The sequence below is a fragment of the Notothenia coriiceps genome, unplaced genomic scaffold (genome assembly GCF_000735185.1).
Source record: "Notothenia coriiceps isolate Sejong01 unplaced genomic scaffold, NC01 NC01_scaffold00000339, whole genome shotgun sequence".
Taxonomy (NCBI): Eukaryota; Metazoa; Chordata; class Actinopteri; order Perciformes; family Nototheniidae; genus Notothenia; species Notothenia coriiceps.
Window position 1 is genome coordinate 24190136 of NW_011333040.1, and position 7287 is coordinate 24197422.

Genomic DNA, 7287 nt, shown 5'->3' on the forward strand with positions numbered 1-7287 from the left:
AATTTTCTGAGACAGTCCTGTATATATATAAACTCCCCAAACAGGCGAAAACCTACCAGTTTCACCCACTGTCTCTGCCACCTCCCTCCATGCCTGGTACCTCCGGTTTGTATCCCGGTAAATAGTTCTGGTCGTAAAGAACCGGGTGATTTGCTACCGTAATTTCTCGTTTGGAATATGAGGAAATGAACTGCAGTCTGGCTCTCCCAGCTTGCACGCGGTTTGATTGGCTACTATGGCTAGCGCTTGTACTGTCAGATTTGCATAAACGGGATTTGATTGGCTGACGCTTCCAGCTCAGCTTAAAAAGTTGAACATTGCTCAACTTTTGAATCCTGAAAATCCTGTAAATCCTGTAAATCTTCACTTGCTTCCCCACAATGCAGTTCGGCGAAAAGCGAGGCAAAGTGACGTCACCCCATTCAAAGTCAATGGGCAGAGAAGCGTTGGAAGTGTTGGAAGATTTTTTTAAAGCTGCTGTGTGGACGGGCCGTTATAGCTCCTGATTATTTCTACGTTGATTGAAAATTGCATGTTTCTCGTATGAACATGACCTTTCCCTGAGCAATACAATTACGTCCCTTTCAAACGGATGCAATCATTTGACTATAAGCAATCCAGAAATTGTGTTCAAATTGCTTCTTTTATAGTAACCACTAGCTTTGTGTGACACCCTCTACACATGCAACACAGGTAAAATCCAGGTTAAGGGCATTTTGGTTCCCGAAAAAGAGCTTGTCACATAGAATCAACTTTAACACCTCCTGTGTTTAAAGAGTCTGTCTTACGTAATATCAAGGGGAGGTGAGAGAGTCAGAGTCATCTTTGACGTACAGTAAAGGTGATGTGCCCTGCAGATGTGAACTTCCACCCTCGTATCTACATTCAGGTGTGGTTTGTTCTCACTATTAGCACTACAAAGAATCCACATGGATGTGTTCCTATTACAATGGTTGATTAAAGTAAATCTACCTTTCTATTTGCAATTTTGAAGAGATGTTGTGTATGAGGTAGTTATACCAAATTATTCACTTACACTTTTTTTCCCAAGAGCCATCATTGCTCTTAACACCTGAAAGTCATACCTCTTAATCATCCTGCATGTGAAATAAATGTGACTCTGTACATATATACATATATATCACTATTATTATTATTATAAATACATACCTACTATTATTATTTATTACATTATAGATTTTATGTTTATACTACTGGAAATAATTACTGCACATTATTCCTTATTCCTAAGTATGTATGCTGCATGTATTTGTTGTCTTGTGATGTTTTTTTTGTTTTGATGGCACCCTTGAAAGGGAGAAGCATTTATTTATCTCATTGTACATGTATAATGACATTAAACAATTATATTCTATTCTATTCTAAATCACATACTCTAGGGCAGTGATTCTCAACTGGTCAGGCCTCTGGAACCACTTTTTACTTGGTCAATACATCGCGACCCAACATTTTGAAGCNTTACCAATTAATTCATTAAAAATCCTACAATGTGATTTCCTGGATTCTTTCCCCCCATTCTGTCTCTCATAGTTGAAGTGTACTTAGGATGAAAATTACAGGCCTCTCTCATCTTTTTAAGTGGGAGAACTTGCACAATTGGTGGCTGACTAAATACTTTTTTGCCCCACTGTATGTGGGCGGAAAGGCACTCTGAGTGTTTTTGTATTCTGTTGGCTGAATGCAAACTATTTGAAACACATTCCCCGACTATATTTTTCACATTTTAGTACTGGACTAATAGGAAATCAACAAAGAAGAACATTATTATTACAGGTTTTTACAACCACCTTTCATCATCATTGCTATAAAAGAAGCCCATTATTCCTTGGAACTGTGTTCGATTCTGCATCTCAGAATTTACGTCCAGTGTCAATGTTTAATGGCAATGCAGGAGGTAGTGTGCCCTTTTATTATAGAGCATGGCTCCTCACCTAGCTACAGTTAAAACATATTTAATGTAACTATAGCCTGGATCTTATACCTTAACCTTAACTTAGATTATAGTTGTTCAATCCTTATTCCAGCTCTCATCTTAAACCTGCAATAATCAGTGTTATTTGTGTTAAACTCAGTGAAAGAGTAGTGTAGTTGTAACTCTTTGATATTAAAGTAAAGGTCATGGGTAGAACGGTAGGCTACGGCTTTTTCTGTGGCTATTGCCATTGCAATGTGGCTGTGGCTTTAGTCATTGCTGTGCCAGCTTAGTTTAGTTTCAACGTGTAACCTATATGACTATCCCAAGAAACACGGTACAGCAGGGGTGTCAAACTCAAGGCCCGGGGGCCAAATCCGGCCGTTGACTTCATTTTCTGTGGCACCACAAGAGCTTGCAAAGAATATGATATGTTAATTATACGGTTACATGATGATTTACAGAAGTACGTTGCCAATAAACTACATGTCCCACAATGCATCTCAAATTTGACTTTTTTCTCAGAATTTAACTTTATTTCATCTAAATATGCCTTTTGTCTCAGAATGTGCCCTTTTCTCAGAATGTAACATTTGTTTCAAAATGTTATTTATTTATTTTTTTTAAATCATTTTGTGACATTCTCACTGAAGAGACTTATAATTATTTGCCCTAGACTTCTGCTTTCAGACTTAGTTAATTATGAAGTTACCCTATCTGATAATAATCCAATGCAGTAATATAATACATTATTTTATATATATATTTATATATGTATTTTTATATAGTCTTACAGTTACAACCGGCCCTTTGAGAGCAGCAATAATGCTGATGTGGCCCGCGATGAAATTGAGTTTGACACCCCTGCGGTACAGCCAGCATCTTGTCCTGCGTTTGCAGTCGATAGATTTGGCTATAACTATGCGCATAACTTGTGAATACATTAAAGCATTTAGTAGCTAAATGGCAAGTATTAGAGTTAGCGGACAGTAAATGAAAAGATTGCATAGGTTTATGGGACATTAATCAGGTGGTCAGAAATACAACTGCAGATAAAAGCTGATGGTGCTCTATCTGTTTGATGAGTCAATAAGAAATTGCTTGCTAAAATGTAAAAAGCTAAAATATTTGACTGTTCATCACTGTTTTTGAATTGTTTAGTTGCCAAACATTGTCAAAAGAAACACTTCACCTTATCTGTTGTTTTACCAAGGTTTTGGATAGAAACATGTCATTAACTTGTTGTTGAGGTCATAAGAAGGATATCACATTTGTGGCCGTCCATGAGATGATGCATATTCTTCTCCTTCTTCCTAAGGAAACAATCACTTACCAACTGATTTAAGTGATGCTTTGATTGGCGTATTGCAGAGAGTGGAGATCCATACCTGGGAAAGCATCCTGTATGGAGCCTGAATGAGGAAACTATAGCTCGAAGCAAAGAGATTATACCTAACGTGAGGCTGCAATTGTTGGTATCAAACAGCTTTCCATTATGCATTATTTATGAGCCATTTCTTGCCTCATTTAAATTGTTTTTCATCATATTATGCATATGATCATACAATCACATACACATGATGAATAAGCATGAAGTTAAGCTATTACGCGTCCACTGTGCGTTCACTCGCAGAGCAGAAATAATCTCTTCACTGGGAAAATAGATGTTATGGTATTGCTGAATAACAAAATCTTACTTTGCACGTTGGTTCATGTCTCCTTAGTCTTTCCTGACCTTTTAAATCCAGGGCAGCTTAATTGTATGCAAGGTCACGTAATATCTTAACTCTCCAGAGCATTGAAGGTTCTGTGCCAATTTGGATGGATAGCATAATCTTGGCTCCAAGCCAAGACATAACATATGTCTCATTCTAAAGGGAAGTGATAAGGATAATAAGCATCACACAGCAGGCGTTCAACCGCAGAGGAAATCAGCGAAGCCAAGTCTCTGCTTGCGTTAGAGAAACAACAAATGTTTTTGGTTATACCAGTGTTCCTCGTAAAAATATATAGATGATAGGGTAGATGGATGTGAAGCAGATAGGGGAAAAAATGCTTAATCGAGAGTGTTGTATAAGCACTGTGCTTTAACACAGTCATAAAGAAACCTACAAAACTGTTTCTGGATACTAGACTGGGTTGGAGTTTCAGTCAACAGTGGACAGCAATGCATTAATAATAGTTTCACCTAATCCCAATTGATACTTCAATATGTTGATAAGGCTCTCTTGATATTGGCTTACAACATGGTCTTATTTGTATGATATGTGTGTCCTAGCTGGCTAACTAGCTACTAGTAAAATGACATTCATAATATACTGTACCAGCGTTGGAGTATGCGTAAGCCAAGAAAACATTTCTGGAAAACTGTGTGGTTATGGTGGCTAAGCTAACGATGGCTTGTGGTGGTCAGTGAATGCCTCCCAATTTGTTTTTGGATGCAAGCTAAACAAAAATGCCTCATAATATGTCTTAGAAAGTTAAATACAGCAAATGTGAGTGTGGGTCTTTAGAGTTCTCCTAAGGAACATTTGATGGAGCTGGACTGAGTCATGGAATTTAATGTTAAGAACACTGTAGGACATCTAATCCATGTTTGCCAATGAGTAATAAATTGCTTTTTTAGTGAGTTCTACAAAAGATAATATTATTTTTGAATCTTGATAGAAGGTCTCTCACCACAGTAAAATGTCTTACTCTGTTAAAATCTTCATCTATTTGTTACCGTTAGCTTGGGGCTGTTTTTAGTCGTGGTTAGGTCCATTTCACCAGTGGGGATTTACTGAAGAGGAAAAAGTGTTGTGTTGCTACGGTTACCTTGTGCTCTAATTCAAAATCCTGGTTAAACATTTAACAACGTTTTAAAATGTCAAGTCATCCAGTTTTAATGAAAACCTGCCAGGCTAACGGATATTAACCTTTCTTTGACTGTGCGACAAAATATAACTATCACCCAGAAAATAAGACATTTAAAAACATATTTCAACTTACTGACCATGTATGGCGCATTTCCACTGCAGCGGGTAGCCCCGTTTAAGCGTCCTTAATCGTCCTGAAGCGGCCAGGCCAGTTTTTGGTGGCCTTTCCATATAGCGTAGCACCGGCTAGCGGGTACTTTTTCCCTCTTTTTCCGACCCCATAAAATCGTGTTTCTATCAGGCCAGGGCTGAACTAGTGACGTCAACACTCTCGACTGCTGATTGGTCAGAGAGAATCCTCACAAGATCGCGCGCGAGATCATCCCTAGCGTCGCATATATATCTAGAAGCAAGCTTGCAGCATTTTTATACACAGCATTTTTGTAAACGGAGGAGCTACAAAAATGGCAACGTCAAAGAAAAGCACACCATGGTCGACCGAGGAGGTGACGACGTTCCTACATCTCATTGGGGATGATAAAATCCAGCGGGAGCTCGACAGAACAACTCGAAATGTAAAAAAAAAAAAAAGCCTATCGCCCCGCCTACACTGCGTTGCTACCCCAGGTCCTAAACTGTAATGGAAATGCACCACGGCCTCGGACGGCCAGCGAGGAGAATGCGCAGTGGAAATGTGCCATTAGTGGCGCTTTCAGGGAACCCAAACCCAACATAGAGCCAGCCCTTCCTTTTGTCCAAAGCCTTAAAGGTGGGGTAGGTCATTTTGGAGAAACCAGCTCGAGTGCGCTAGAATTTGAAAATACGCAGCCGGAAGGTTTCTCCAAAATGACCTACCCCACCTTTAAGGCTTTGGACAAAAGGAAGGGCTGGCTCTNCTCTTAATGTTGCTCTCAAAATGCACCAGATTGATGCGTTTAACTTCAACATTAAAAAAAATAAATAGCATGCCCCCGGACCCCCCTAGAGGAGGTTAGGTCCACCCCCAACTTAAATCATGTCTACATGGATAGGAAACTAAATACATTTGCACACATCTTGTGTCCATATCCTTCTGTTTGGGTGGTCATGCCACAACCGTGCACGTGCATGCATGCGCGAGTCATGGTAAGATATCTGGATTAAGAGGTTACTTTTTCTTTGCACGGCATGAAAGAAAGGCCAAATGAATGGGCTGTGATTTTAGTATTTTTAAGCAGAGGTCAATCATTTCTACGGCCCTCGGAGGATGTTGAAAAAATTGAAATGGCCCTTGAGAGAAAAAAGGTTCCCCACCCCTGATTTACATGCACACAAACCTAACACACTAAAGGAAAGGGAAAACCACAAAAAGCATAAAAGGGCCCTTTCTAAAACCAAAACAAAATGTTGTGTGAATGTGTGATGTATCTGGGACATCACATCCACTCAGCAGATATGATTAATGTAAACTGTGAGGAACATTGAAAGGAGGCTGTTTATGATTATTTGACTTGATTGAAAACAGACTTTGAAAACTCAGTAAAGTAGCTGTTTGATCCTGAAGCTTGGACTCAAATCTGATAAATGAACTGTTATTTTAAGAGGGAGGAAATATGTTTGGAGCCACAATTAGATGTACTTTATGTTTTACAATGCTGCCTAATATGGTTGCTTTCTCATCTTGAGCCTTGTAACTCCTCTACTCCCTCTATGTGCTATCAGAGCGGACAACAAGGAAGAAACGAACAGCAAAAGGATGCAGTTTAATGTCGTCCAACAACAATCCTTTCATCAACTTCCCAGAAGGCCTGCGGGGTGAACGGGATCCAATCAGAGTATGGATGCTAACTCACTGAAGTCATTAAGCTCATTAGAGCTTCATTATTTTGATTTGGTTTTGACAAGAAAATCCATTAAACCTCAATGGAGTAATGTAATCCTCTCAAACCGAATGCGGTCCGTAGACTCGGAGGTAAATTAATTTCAATTAAGCGTACAATTGGAAGACCCATACAACATGCTGCACGCCTGATGTGCACGTGAGTGTCAGACTTGAGTCGTGACTGAGCTGTGTGTGATAGAGACAATGCCAAATATTAAGGAGTGGAATTCCATGTTTTGCATTTAGATGACATACTGTATCTACGCCTCGCTGTTACAAGCCTGAGGCTGTTTGATCGGAAATATGTTATTTACCATTGTACTATTGCTGTAGGTCGAAGGTTAAACACAGACTAAGAAAATACGCATTGCACGCTTTCACAAAGCAACAACAAATATATATTGAAATGTGGGGTGATTGAACTACAACATCAACGCCCAAGGGGAAATCTTGTATGCTTATGGATTTGAACGTTATACATAAAGTGAAAGTCAGAATTGCAAGTACCGGTAGTGTAGGAAACCTATAGGCATAATTTGACATTTCCTTTGGCTTCAGTCATACATCGTTTTGAATAGTTTGTTTTCTTGTTTTCTTGGTGTAAAGATTCAACATAAAGTAAAGAACTGTATATA

General features: G+C 39.1%; 1 protein-coding gene across 4 annotated transcripts in view; it reads left to right on the top strand.

Annotated features, from left to right (window-relative positions):
- The window catches only part of gria2b (glutamate receptor, ionotropic, AMPA 2b), a 64293-nt gene that overhangs the window by 24432 nt on the left and 32574 nt on the right, over positions 1-7287 (top strand). The gene's annotated exons all lie outside the window — the stretch shown is intronic.